Raw genomic sequence first — 13,062 nt, forward strand, 5'->3', positions numbered from 1 at the left:
CGTTGGAGATGTCTAGCGACACCGCCAAGACGACCTCACCCTGGGAAACGGCCTCCTCTGCTATTGCCTTCACCCGGAGTATCGCATCCACCGTCGACCCCCCCCCCCCCCCCCCCCCGAAAGCCGAACTGCTGGTCGGCCAGATTCGGCCCTGTGCGCTCCATGTGCTTGATGAGGCGAGCTGCAATTATCCGCTCAAAGAGCTTGCCCACCTCATCGAGCAAGACTATAGGCCAGTATTCGGCTGGAGAGTCCGCCGGCCGCCCGCATTTGCGAAGGAGCACCAGTTTCCCGGTCCTCCAGTCGTTTGGGAAGCAGCCCCGCTCCTGACATGCAGTCAGCAACCGCAGCAGCCTTGGTTCCAGAGCGTCCATGGCCAGAACCCAAGCGCGTCCTAGAATGCCGTCGGGCCCGGGAGCCGTCTTCTTGGCTCTGAGCCGATGGACCGCTGCGCAGAGCTCACCGGGAGTAACAGGCGGGACTTCAGCCTCCTCACAAATTTCCGCCCTTGGGGGCGCCATGGCAGGTGGTGTGTGCGGGCCCCGCTCGGGGAAGAGCGTTGCAACCACTCGGTCCACGAGATCCGGCTCGAGCGATTGGGTCAGCGGTGGCGCCCATGCGCGTAGCTTACTCCGGACGAGTTTATATGGCCTGCCCCACGGGTCGGAATTGAGGGTCTTCAGAAACTCGGCACGACTCGCCTCAATCGCTTTCCCTATGGCCATCGCAAACTCTGTTTTGGAGTCTTTGTACGCCTCGTAAGAGCGGCGAATATCATCCTCGTTGGGCCTCCTTCTTCGCCTCTGGCGCATGTACTGGCGCCGCGCAGCTATGCAGCCCTCGCGCAGTTGCGCGATCTCGGCGGACCACCAGTACACGCTCGGTTTCGGCGGCAGGGGCTTGGCCCGGGGCATTGACGCGTCACACACGCGCGTCATGGCCCCTCGGAACCAGGATGCTTCCTCCTCTACCGCCAGCGCCCCCTCCTGTACGGGCAGCCAGGCCTCCACGATCGCCGCCTCTTTGAGAAGTTCCCGGTCGAGTTTGGTAACAGCCCATCTTGGGCCACCCCCGGCCGGGCCCATCCGGCTTGGGTTGTAAGAGGTAGCCAAGACGTCGTACCGTATGTACCGGTGGTAAGACAACGTCTCCACCTCCACCAAGACCTCCCAACCCTGGACACGGCGCGCTAGGGCGGCGCTCGCGAACGTGATGTCCACGATAGAACCACCCTGTTGTCGGACGCACGTGTGTGCCGTTCCCTCGTTCAGCAAGGCCAGCCCCGCCGCAACAGCCCACTCCTCGAGGGTAGCGCCTTTCGCATTGAAGTCTCCGGCGACGATTACGGGACGTGGAAGAAGCCGCCCGATTAGCGCCCCTATTTCGTCCAGGAACCGCTCGAAGTCGGCCAGGCAGCGGTTTGGGGAGAAATATGTCGCGATGAACCATATGTCTCCACATAGTGCCGCAACGTACCCTTTTCCTTGTGTGACAGCGGAAGGCGGAGGAACACCCGCCGTCGCTCTCACCACCAATCCATCCACGTCACCCATATAGTCATCACGGGGAGGGATCGAATATGGCTCAGCCACCACAGCAACGCCGATCATCCACTGCGCCAGGGATTGGAACAAGAGATCCTGGGCCCTGGCGCAGTGACTGAGACCTACCTGCTGCAATATAGGTTATGCCACCCAGTTAGCACGCCGCCATTAGGATCACAGCTAAGAAGATATTCGAAGCGTGTTTCAGAATATGTCTAATGACGAACGAAGAAGCCCTGCAAGGCGAGATGATGCTCCCGCAGTACCTGTACGGATTGCCACGCCGTCTCCGTCGCATCCCGGGCCTTCAAGTGGTCACGGGATTTCTGCCACCGGCGGCCATCAACTTGAAAAGCTTAGTGGTCATGAAAATTTTAATTCGTGGAAATTTATCATGAGGAATATCCTCATTATATAAGTATGAGTATGTATTTATCTATTTAAGTATGTATATCGTCGCTTAGCACCTATAGTACAAGCTTTGCTTAGTTTGGGGCTAAGTTGATCTGTGTAAGATGTCCCCCAATATTTATTTATTTATTTATTTATTGAGGGACTTTGGAGATGCGTCCTTGGAGAAGACCTTGACCCCAAGCGTGACGAGCGAGGACTTGCCCGTATATGTTTGTCTGTTGCGTCGACCTGCCACCAGTATGTACAGAATGCCAAAACTAGTAAGGAAGCTTGGATTAATCTAGTGAAAGTGTTTGAGGACTCAGGTATGGCTAGGAAAGTGTTATTATTAAGGAAGCTGCACCGAATGGAGCTTAGCGCCTACAATACGATGACCAAATACATTCAGGAGACAATGTCACTAGTGCAGCAGCTCGCCGACATAAACAAGATTATAGAAGAAATGTGAGGTCGCGGAAATTCTATTCTCCGGGCTACCAAAAGATTATGAAACCTTGGTAACTAATAGGGTTTCTGATTTCTCGACCTATTAGAAGTCTCGAGTTTCGAGAAATCTCGAGCCCAAAGTCTCGAGTCTTCTCGAGTCTCGTGTCTTTTTTTATAAATGGTAAAATTTTGATAAAAGAATAAACAACAATATGATTAGTAGTTGTTATTGCACCACACTATTATAAAAAATGCGTAAGAGCAATAAAAATCTTCTTTGAAATAAACATAAATCAAATTTTAACAAGAAAACTACAATTATAGTCTTGAAAATAATACCTAATCCTTTAACTTCCCCGCCTGTGCACGGGTTAAGTAAATTAAAATGTCATGTATTAAATCATAATGTCATTGAAATTAAACGTTTAAAATAACTTCTTCTTCTTCCTCGTTTCCTCATTGCCGAGGATCGCGACCACAAGTAGCGTGTCTCCATTGAACGCGGTCATAAGCCATGTGGACTGCACAGTATACGCTGTCGCCACACGATTTCTTCACACAGTTAGACCATCTCTTACGAGCCCTACCCCAAGAATGTTTACCATTAATTCGCCATTTTATGCATTGGTGCTCTCATAATGTGTCCGAAAAATCTGAGGGTCGCTCTTGGCATATTTTTGAGAGCCGTGTGGTGATATTCAGTTCTTGCAAAAAAGAGATGTTTGTTAGTTCTTCTAGCTTTTCAAGTTATACTCGTAGCAGTCTTCGCCAGCACCACATCTCAATAACGTCAATCTTAGCCACATCAAAACTTTTCAGGGTCCAAGTTTCGGCACCATACATAAATATCGAGAAGACAAGAGATCGAAATAATCGCACTTTATTTTGTCGTCGGATTCCTCTGTTCTTCCAAATCTTGTCGAAGTTAGCCATAGCACTCTTCGCAGGTTATCAATGACCCAAGATACATAAACGCGCTGACTTTTTCGTAATGACGAATTGCTTTTAAATAACACGAGGCTGTCAAAACTAGCCAGTCGCTGCCAGCTTACGTTGGAATGAGAGGTTAGATCGCTTTATCTCGTTATAATTTATGGCCGCCGTTCGACACCGTCCCCACCGCCTCGCGATGAGACCGGGCAGAAGGTAAAAAGTTGCATTTCACTTAAGGTCGTACTTTACATTCGGTACTCGAGACGTCTCGAGTACCTGTCATTTTTTTCTCGTCTCGAATGAAGCCGAAATTCTCGAGAAGTCTCGAGTTCGAGACTCTCGAGCAGAAACCCTAGTAACTAACCTCGAAATTATAAGTATGACATCCAGTCTCAGTAGTGAGATCGTAAGGACTAGACTCTTGCAGGAAGAGGCTAGAAGAGCCGAGCCGTTACTAGTCCCAGCAATGGAGCGGCCTTCATGTCTAAGCCGGTTTCCAACTCAAGACGTTGTTCTTACTGCGGCAAGATTGGACATCTTAAGAAGTCCTGTTTTAATCTGAAGAGGAAGAAGAAAGAAGATCAGGCAGCTTCTGAGGGACTGCTTGCCTGTGCCTTCGCAGCATCTACCAGTAACTTTCTGATTGACTCGGGCTGCAGCCAGACTATGGTGCAAAACAGTGACCTGGTCTCTTCCATGAAGCCGATAAATAGTGATGACATCATAGCGAACAACTCAAAATTGAAATGTGTCGGATCAGGAAGCCTTGAACTTAAATTTAACAATAACATAGAAGAAACTTTGAAACTTGATAATGTATTGTTGGTTCCGGATCTTTCTGGTAATTTGCTTTCGGTGAGTTGTCTTGTTAACCAGGGGTATAATCTAGTTTTTACAAGGGAGGGTTGTCTAATTTTTAATGCTCTTTCTTTACAAATCTCTGGCAAACCAATTTATAAAGTTAATTGTAAGAATGGAATTTATAGATTGCCCCTAAATGTCTCCCCCGTGGTGCACTCTTCTTCTCTCTTGCATAGGCAAAAGGCTCAGAGTGCTAAACCGATTGAGGTGTCAGCTGCAGAGTGGCACAGGAAATGGGGCCACTTAGGTACGTCTGGAATGTTATCTTTGAGAAATGGGATGGCATGCGGTGTATGTTTTCAGGATGCGGGACTGAAGGAGCTGAAGGACTGTGCTACCTGCTACCTGCCTCAAAGGAAAGATGGCGGGCCTGCCATACCCTTCGGCAACTACTTACCGTGCCAGTCAAGCACTGCAGCTCATCCACTCTGATGTTCTGGGACCACTGCCTGTGGAGATTTGGGGCGACTCTCGCTATGTCGTCACATTCACTGACGATTGTACGAGAGTGACCCATGCCTACACTATCAAAAGAAAAAATGAGGTACTTACATCTTTTATAAATTATAAAAATCTTGTTGTAAAACAATATGATCTGCCAATTAAAACCTTACGTTCAGATGGGGGTGGGGAGTATTGCAGCCATGCTTTTACTGATTTTCTCACAAAACATGGGATTGTTCACCAAACTACTGTTCCATATTCTGCTCCGCAGAATGGGGTCTCTGAACGCTTAAATCGCCTTTTACTGGGTAAAGTCAGATGCATGCTTTTTGAATCTGGTAACCGTTTCTGGGCTGAAGCACTGATGACAGCAGTCTACCTAAAAATAGGTCGCCTACATCAGCGCTCTCTGGCCATACACCATTAGAAAGCTGACTGGAGTTAAACCTAACCTCCGTCATTTGCATACTTTTGGCTGCATTGCATATGCTTTAATACCTAAACATAAAAGGACAAAATTAGATCCTAAATGTAAAATGTATACTTTTGTGGGATACAGTGAAACTTCAAAATGTTTGCAGACCCACTTGACCCCAAAAAGGTTATCATTTGTAGAAATGTAGCATTTATAGAGAGTAAATTTTATACCAAAGACATGAATAATTTAATTTTTATTAATAATGATTTTAATAATCAATTTATACACTATGAAATTTTAAATGATGATAATGAAATTGATGTCAATAATTTTAATTCATCTGACAAATCGATTGAATCTAGTCAAATTAATAGTATCAATCCTAGTCAGTCTTTGTGTGAGCAAAATGTAACCGTCACGCCTTTGTTTTCAGGAGATGACGAGCATACTGCACCGGGAGTGAGCAATGAACATGATGCCTCCGGGTCTCCTGACGAGGACTCGCCACAGCAGCCTCTGATGTCAGTGTTGGGCGCAGGGATAGTTTTAGGAAAACGCCAACATAAAATTTACAGATTTATTCCACTTTCCACATTGGTTCGACCGGGGTTAACGTTACAACTGAAAGTAGTAGTAGTAAACACTTTATTGTACAGAACAAATTACATGTCTCTTCTTCTTATTTAAGAGGGGGTCGTACGAAATCCTCGAAAAGTGCACTCGGCGTTTAACAAATGCTGCTCACATTTCTAAATTAAATGAAATAAAATAAATGTAGTTATTATCTTAAAGAGTGTGTCTACAACTTTTGACTATTCACAATCTCCAATTATTAACGGTGTAATAACTAAACCCACACAAAGTTGACCTAAAATGAAAAAAACGTATGTCGCCGTTTAGTAAACTTTGTTAAAAAAATTCAATACCTTAGTTATAACATTATGTGATTCTAAAAGCCAGATAAATGGACTACAAGTTTTGAGGTTTTTTATATTTTTCCTCTCAAAGGCAACAAAGAAATTTTACCTTAAATTTAAACTATCGTAAAATTTCCATACATTCGCCATTGCTGTCAGAATTCTCCTTTCGATTAGACGCCGTGAGCGGCTCATCGGAGGCAGACGTGTCGCCGGTCGCTCCGCGTTGACGTTTAAATTTGACAAATATTTTGACAGAAAATAGTGTACGTACACAAAAAACCATACCAGTGTAAAACTGTGCTCAAAATAAATAGGGTAAATCGATAATGTCAGGTGGAGATCCAATCTCATTTAAAGTTTAAAGATGCATGGCTTGTGCATAAAAAATAAATAAAAATATATCACATTATTAAAGAAAATAACGAACACAACCGAATGAGTATAAATGATTTCATTCTAGTTCGGTTAAATTGAAAAAAGTTTCATGTTTTCTTTTACTCATTGGTATAAATTTTCATTACGCTGGTATTAACAGTATGTCATTTTAAAAATATATATGACAGAACCTACGTCAAATTTTGTCAACCAGGTTGTATGTAAACAATTACAATTTAATTTATTTTTACATATTTAGATACTTATTAATCGATTCTTACTTAGAATAGAAGAAAGGGAAATGCGGGCGGGTATGGTGTGCTTCTGGTTCAAATTTATATATAAAAAATAAACTTTTTAACAAAAAATAAAACCGCCTTCAAAAATAAGCGCGTTACAAAACACGGAGAAACTAAAAAGCCAAAAATAATAAACCTTTCAATTCAGATTTCTTATCGTATTGCAATAAGCTAAACATCCAAATTATAAACAAATCAATTATTTTTGTAGTCGGTACCAGACCTGTTCGTCGCCTTGCTATTGCCTGTTTGCCCCACCCAACCATACACAGGCTGGTACCGACTCCAAAAATAATTGATTTGTTTATAATTTGGATGTTTAGCTTATTGCAATACGATAAGAAATCTGAATTGAAAGGTTTATTATTTTTGGCTTTTTAGTTTCTCCGTGTTTTGTAACGCGCTTATTTTTGAAGGCGGTTTTATTTTTTGTTAAAAAGTTTATTTATTTGTTGATTTTTAGTGGTTCCTAGTGATATTATATGTATCAGTCCGAATACATGTACAGTAGTGAAATAATTATCCTTTAACTCCTAACCATTGAGGAGTTGACCTTCCATCATCAGCTCAGTTGATTTTTAGTGGTTCCTAGTGATATTATATGTATCAGTCCGAATACATGTACAGTAGTGAAAGAATTATCCTTAAACTCCTAACCATTGAGGAGTTGACCTTCCATCATCAGCTCAGCCACATAAAATTATTACCATCAGACGTAAATACTGGTGTACCTTTGAAAAATAGACTAAAAACATTACATGTGCCTATAACATTTGAAGAGTTCCCTCGATTTCTCCAGGATCCCATCATCAGACCCTGACTTGGTGCCAATGGGACCATCTCGGGGTTATACCGGTTCGATCAAAAAAAAATTTTGAAAATCGGTCCACGATTCTCGGAGATATCGAGTAACATACATACAAAAAAAAAAAAAAAAAAAAAAAAAAAAAAAAAACATTCAGTCGAATTGAGAACCTCCTCCTTTTTTGAAGTCGGTTAAAAAATGTTTCAATTTCATTAAAGATTACTCTGTGCATACCACGAACACGTAAGTAACCGTAAGTTGATCGTTGTTTAGAAAGTTAACGCTCGTTTTGAATGGCACTTCTCCATTCAACTAGACCAGATGTTCATGGAACAGTCACCAGCATAGTATATGATATAGAGAATCGGATATGTTGTCACGGCCGTTCATAGGAACGGCCGTGACAACATATCCGATTCTCTATAGGGGCCATAAAGTATATGACGACATATTCCCGGCAAAAAATTGTGATGCTTCGTGACCGGCAAAAACATAGTCTCTCTTTCTAGCGTCTCGCGAGCGTAGCGTCGGGCCAACTGTATGGAAAAAGACGCCGCGTCGCGTCGGCGCGGCTTAGCCATACAGTTGGCCCGACGCTACGATCGCGAGACGGTAGATATGGGAGGGTCCTTATCCGTATAAATATCTGATCGGGTCGCTTAAAAATATTTGTTTCCTTATAAAAATCTAAATTACACTCTCACTGGCATAATTATAGTATGGATATTGTTAAAGCAAATATATATCTTACGGGCTAGAAATCATTAATATGTAATTAAAGTGCAATAACAAACCCTACCTTAGTTGCCTTAGAGCGGTAAATTGTATGAGGTGATTTGACATCTCACGAAACACGTGCAGTATTGTCAGTGATTGTCACTGCATATGTCTGTCTCATCTGTTCTTAAACTATGACAAGTAAACTTATTACAAATCTGATATCAGAAGCCTTACAAGCTTTCATTCAACTTGCCTTGTTAGTAGTCAAAACGCAGAAGCTATATTTGACCCACTTCCCGGTTTCCGATTGAGCTGAAATTTTGCACACATATGTAAATCACGTGACAATGCAATATTATGGTATCGTGGAGGTGGTGATCTGTATATGGACGCAATTTATACGTCAATGTATTGCTTCGTAGTTAGACTAGATACAAGAAATTAACATTTAGAAATGTTAATTACACTTCTGTCAACCTCCACGTTTCACCCATGGTTGCTATAATATAAATCGATTACTTTAAAATAAAAATCATAACTATGAAACTATACAACTAGGGAAGAAATAAAATTATTTTATTGAATAATTTTTGATTTGTTATTTTTCAACTTTATGTAAATAATAAATTTTCAATTCGCTCAAAGGTTGGAAGAGACACCTTATAGGGATAAGTTCGCCTTTGTACACCATAACTATACTGTATTTATATGTCCTAACTTGTCTTATGTACAATAAAGTGTTCACATAAATACATACATAAATTGAAATAGATATCATACACGAAAGAAAAAACGACAAGGCCCACTGGTGGCAGAGCCGGGAATCGAACCCGGGTCTTCAGCTTACGCAGCTAACGTCATTACCACTAGGCCACCCGCCCGCCGTGTGGTACCCAACGAAATTTCTCTAGTGTATGTTATCTCTGATAGGCACCTTTTGACCACCTCGTATATGAATCTTTAAGGCACATTTGCACCAACCACTTAACTCAGGGTTAGTGGGCTGTCAACTGTCAAATTCCATGTTAAATGGTGGGTTAACCCTCAGGTTAATCCTCCATCTTCGTTGGTGCAAGTGGCACTTAGAGGATTACGGTATAGCGAGAGACATGGCGGGTTCGATTCCCGGCTCAGCCACCAGGGGGCCTTGTCGTTCTTACTTTCGTGCATAAGCATGCATATCTATTTCAATGCATAAGCATGAAAACGGTTATGACTTTATTTTCAAGTAAGTAATTTTTACTGATAAACTTTTTTTTGGCATTTAATTTTGTAAGGTATGCTCCCAGCCGAAGACCAGCGCTGATGAAGAGGCACCAAAGAAAACACGTCCGTTCCATACAAGATTTATTAGCAGGGAGCGAAAATGTAAACCTACCCACAATCAGTCGGCGCCTAATTACTAAACTACCCACATATGTCACAATCACAAATTTATTTCAAAAAAACTTAAGTCATTATCAGTTTGCCGTTAATATTTGTGGGGTTTGAAATTGGACCAGAAGTGATATTAAACAAAAACTATACATTTATTTTTTTATTTTTTTTTAATTTATTGAAAACAAAGATTACAGTTATACAGTTTCTAGTTTTTTCGCCAAACTTACGTTTAACGGCGAAATGAAGCACTCATTTTCAAAGTTAGTACCTTTTAACCTTTTGAATTTTGGAAGTCGGTTAAAAATCCGGCCAAATCAGAATCTTTTTTCGCACAATTGTAAAACTAAATTATCTTTACTAGTTACCTCCAAAATACTAAATGAAATGACATCTATTGCGACTTAAGTAGTTTGCATAAATTAGTAACCCAATTCACCTAGAGACGGCGCTGCACTTTGGGCTACCTTAGTACATCGTTTTCTGAAGATTTTGGGTTCATGGGGTCGGAACGGGTATGAACTACCGTAATTTGTGGTGAATAGGGCCAAAACCGACTTTTGAACGTCGATAGCACTTTTTTTATATGTGCCATGCTAATTTTTTACACAAAAAATCTTCCAGCGGTGTGAACTTCGGTTTGTCTTTGAAAATGTCGTTTTATTTAGTAATTTTCGCTCACCCCAACGTTGGGGTGAATAGGGAAAAGCACTAGAGTTGACTCTATTGGACTACGAACAAAACCTGACCTGTCACGAGCATATTATATTTATTTTACCAAAAAATAAGGAACTAATATGTTATGAGTAGTCGGTTATGTATTAATAAAATAAATTTATCGAAATATAGACATATGATAACCTTAAACCAACCTTTATAGTTAGATGGTGCTCTGACGCAGTGAACAAGTAAGTATGGTCGTGGGCAGTGCGGATAACGTGTCAAAATATAAGCATAGTTTGTTGCTATTTTTCATGTTTAAATAACTTCTAAACTAACGTAGTGAGTATTCAAGTAAAAGGTTCACAGTGAATATTAGCTTGCCAGAAATGTGTTTCTGCTTAGCTATGCCATTGTAAGTATTGAGTTTTGTATCATAAAGTCAAACTAGGCATTTATTACTAATGATTTACTCTGTGGGGTGTCTTTGATCACTTGCATGGGGTAACATTGACCATACTGACACATAGTTGATTATTGTCTGATTATGTCACGGTACTTGTTGAGGCTGATAATTTGATCTCTTCGTGTGATAAATATTGAAACAATTGCAAATAAAGTTGGTTTTTCGAAGATGGTAGGTAATTTTTATTTTTGATCAAAGTAACCCCAAAATAGCGTTAAAGAGTTGTAATATTTGACTTTGCAAACCGTTTTTTTATCTTTTCTTGAGATAAAATACTTTTGCAAGGGATTACATTCGATTACCATTAAAAAAAACATAGGGTATAAAAGTAACCCCAATGTCAGTTTAAGTTTGATCTCATAGTTTTTGTTCTGCGTACATTATTTTGTTACCTTTCTAGATTTTTAGCAGGAAAAGACTAAAAAAGTTGATGGTCCCACTTTTTTTCTTTCTTTACATTTAATTAAAAATACTCATTAATTGTAGAAGCTAGGTACCCATTAAATGTAGAAGCTAGAGAAGTTTAAATTCCCAAATTGGTCAATGTAACCCCAGTTTACGGTAGACACCGTGAAGCTATTCTAATAATTCTCTTTTTATTTGAAAGAAAAATCGTTACGATACTAAAATAAAACTGATCTAAGATAAAACTGATTTTCATATATAGTTACAAACTTAGTTCAGAATTTTTTTTTTGTACAACTTTTATAAGTTGTTCTACCTATCAAGTTCAAAATAATTTTCCTAGAAAGTCTTTATAAAGTCCTGCTTTTGAGATTTTTTCATATTTGAGAAAATAGCCCTTATTGCCTGAAATACGGCAGTGATATTGACATTGACATTTGCTTTTTCGTATTTGGATGGTATTTTGACTGCAAATTTTTTTTTTGTACAACTTTTATAAGTTGTTCTACCTATCAAGTTCAAAATAATTTTCCTAGAAAGTCTTTATAAAGTCCTGCTTTTGAGATTTTTTCATATTTAGAGAAAATAGCCCTTATTGCCTGAAATACGGCAGTGATATTGACATTGACATTTGCTTTTTCGTATTTGGATGGTATTTTGACTGCACTGTTGTATTTTTTGCCATGCTAATTTGAACCTTATCTCTGAGCGATGTTTTTTAATTTTCATTCACGTCACAGATGTTCATGACATAACATCTAGGTATTTAGCCATTTAAAAGAAACTACAAGGGGCTTTACAGACGTAGCGACTGCAACTGGTACAGGGCCTAATCCATAATTTAAAATTATATTGTGATTTTTATATGTATTTGTGTTTTATTTAATACTAAGTATGAGTTTCAACATTTTCAACTCAAGAAACTGAAATTAAGAGAAGAGACTCGGAAATTGGGTAAGATCAAGAGTCTGATGCAGATGGAGATGGCGGTATTGGATAAGATAAGATATGCGTCGATATTCCCTGGCTTTCTTTGTGTCTCTGACTTGACTGCTGCTAGCTGTACGCTAGGTATTCATTAGGTTTTTATTTTATACACATACTTTATTTTTGTATCAAAGTAAATGATAAAAAAACCTTACGACCAAAAAAAATAAAGAAAATATCTGATAGTCTTTAATACAACCCGCATATACGTAATGCACAGCACAGGCCTCTGAAGACCTGCAGGGCAATCATGGTCGCGCGATAAATGATAAAACATCGGGCAGTCCCTATTGCACTTACAAATAGTGCGATAGGGCTGAATGTTTTATCATTTATCACGCGACCATAATTGTCTGCCTGGAGGTATCGGCCTTCACACACACGTTTGCATGTTTGCGGGGATAGGCAGGCTGACGATTTTTAATCTAAGTAGAGAAAAGTAACGCAAAATGAAGTGCAAAGTACTTTGCCTTAGTTCAAATTACTTTGCCTAGATAAACAATCAATTGAGTAAGGAACGTTATCTACATATTTAGGTAAATTTAAGTCACATGAGACATGAACAGAGAAGGAAAGCTAGATGATGCGTATTTTTTCTCTGTCTTCTTGTATGCTACCTTTTTTACAGTTTTAATTTCAAAAAGGAGGTCAGCAGTTGACTACAAACTCAAAATAACACTCTTGAAAAAAATTAAGGGTCACTGACCTTTCACAGTAAATTGAGGTAGTGTGAGTGAAGGCTGTTTGTGTGTGTAATGGGGTAATTTGACAGATTCTGAAAATTCTCCTGCTCTACCCCCTCTTAAGAGCTAATGTAGCTCTTGTCGGTGGAGTATGCGCCATATTTCCCTATTCTCCGCTTTCCTCTTTAGTTCTTGATACGACATGACACCGGCCTTCTCCTTGAGCTGGTCAACAAAACTCCTCCTGGGTCTTCCGCGCCCTCTTCTTCCTTTCACATTTCCTTCTAGGATATTTTTAAAGAAGGTATCATGTCGTATCAAGTGA

Source organism: Leguminivora glycinivorella, chromosome 18, assembly GCF_023078275.1.
Source record: "Leguminivora glycinivorella isolate SPB_JAAS2020 chromosome 18, LegGlyc_1.1, whole genome shotgun sequence".
NCBI classification, from domain to species: Eukaryota; Metazoa; Arthropoda; class Insecta; order Lepidoptera; family Tortricidae; genus Leguminivora; species Leguminivora glycinivorella.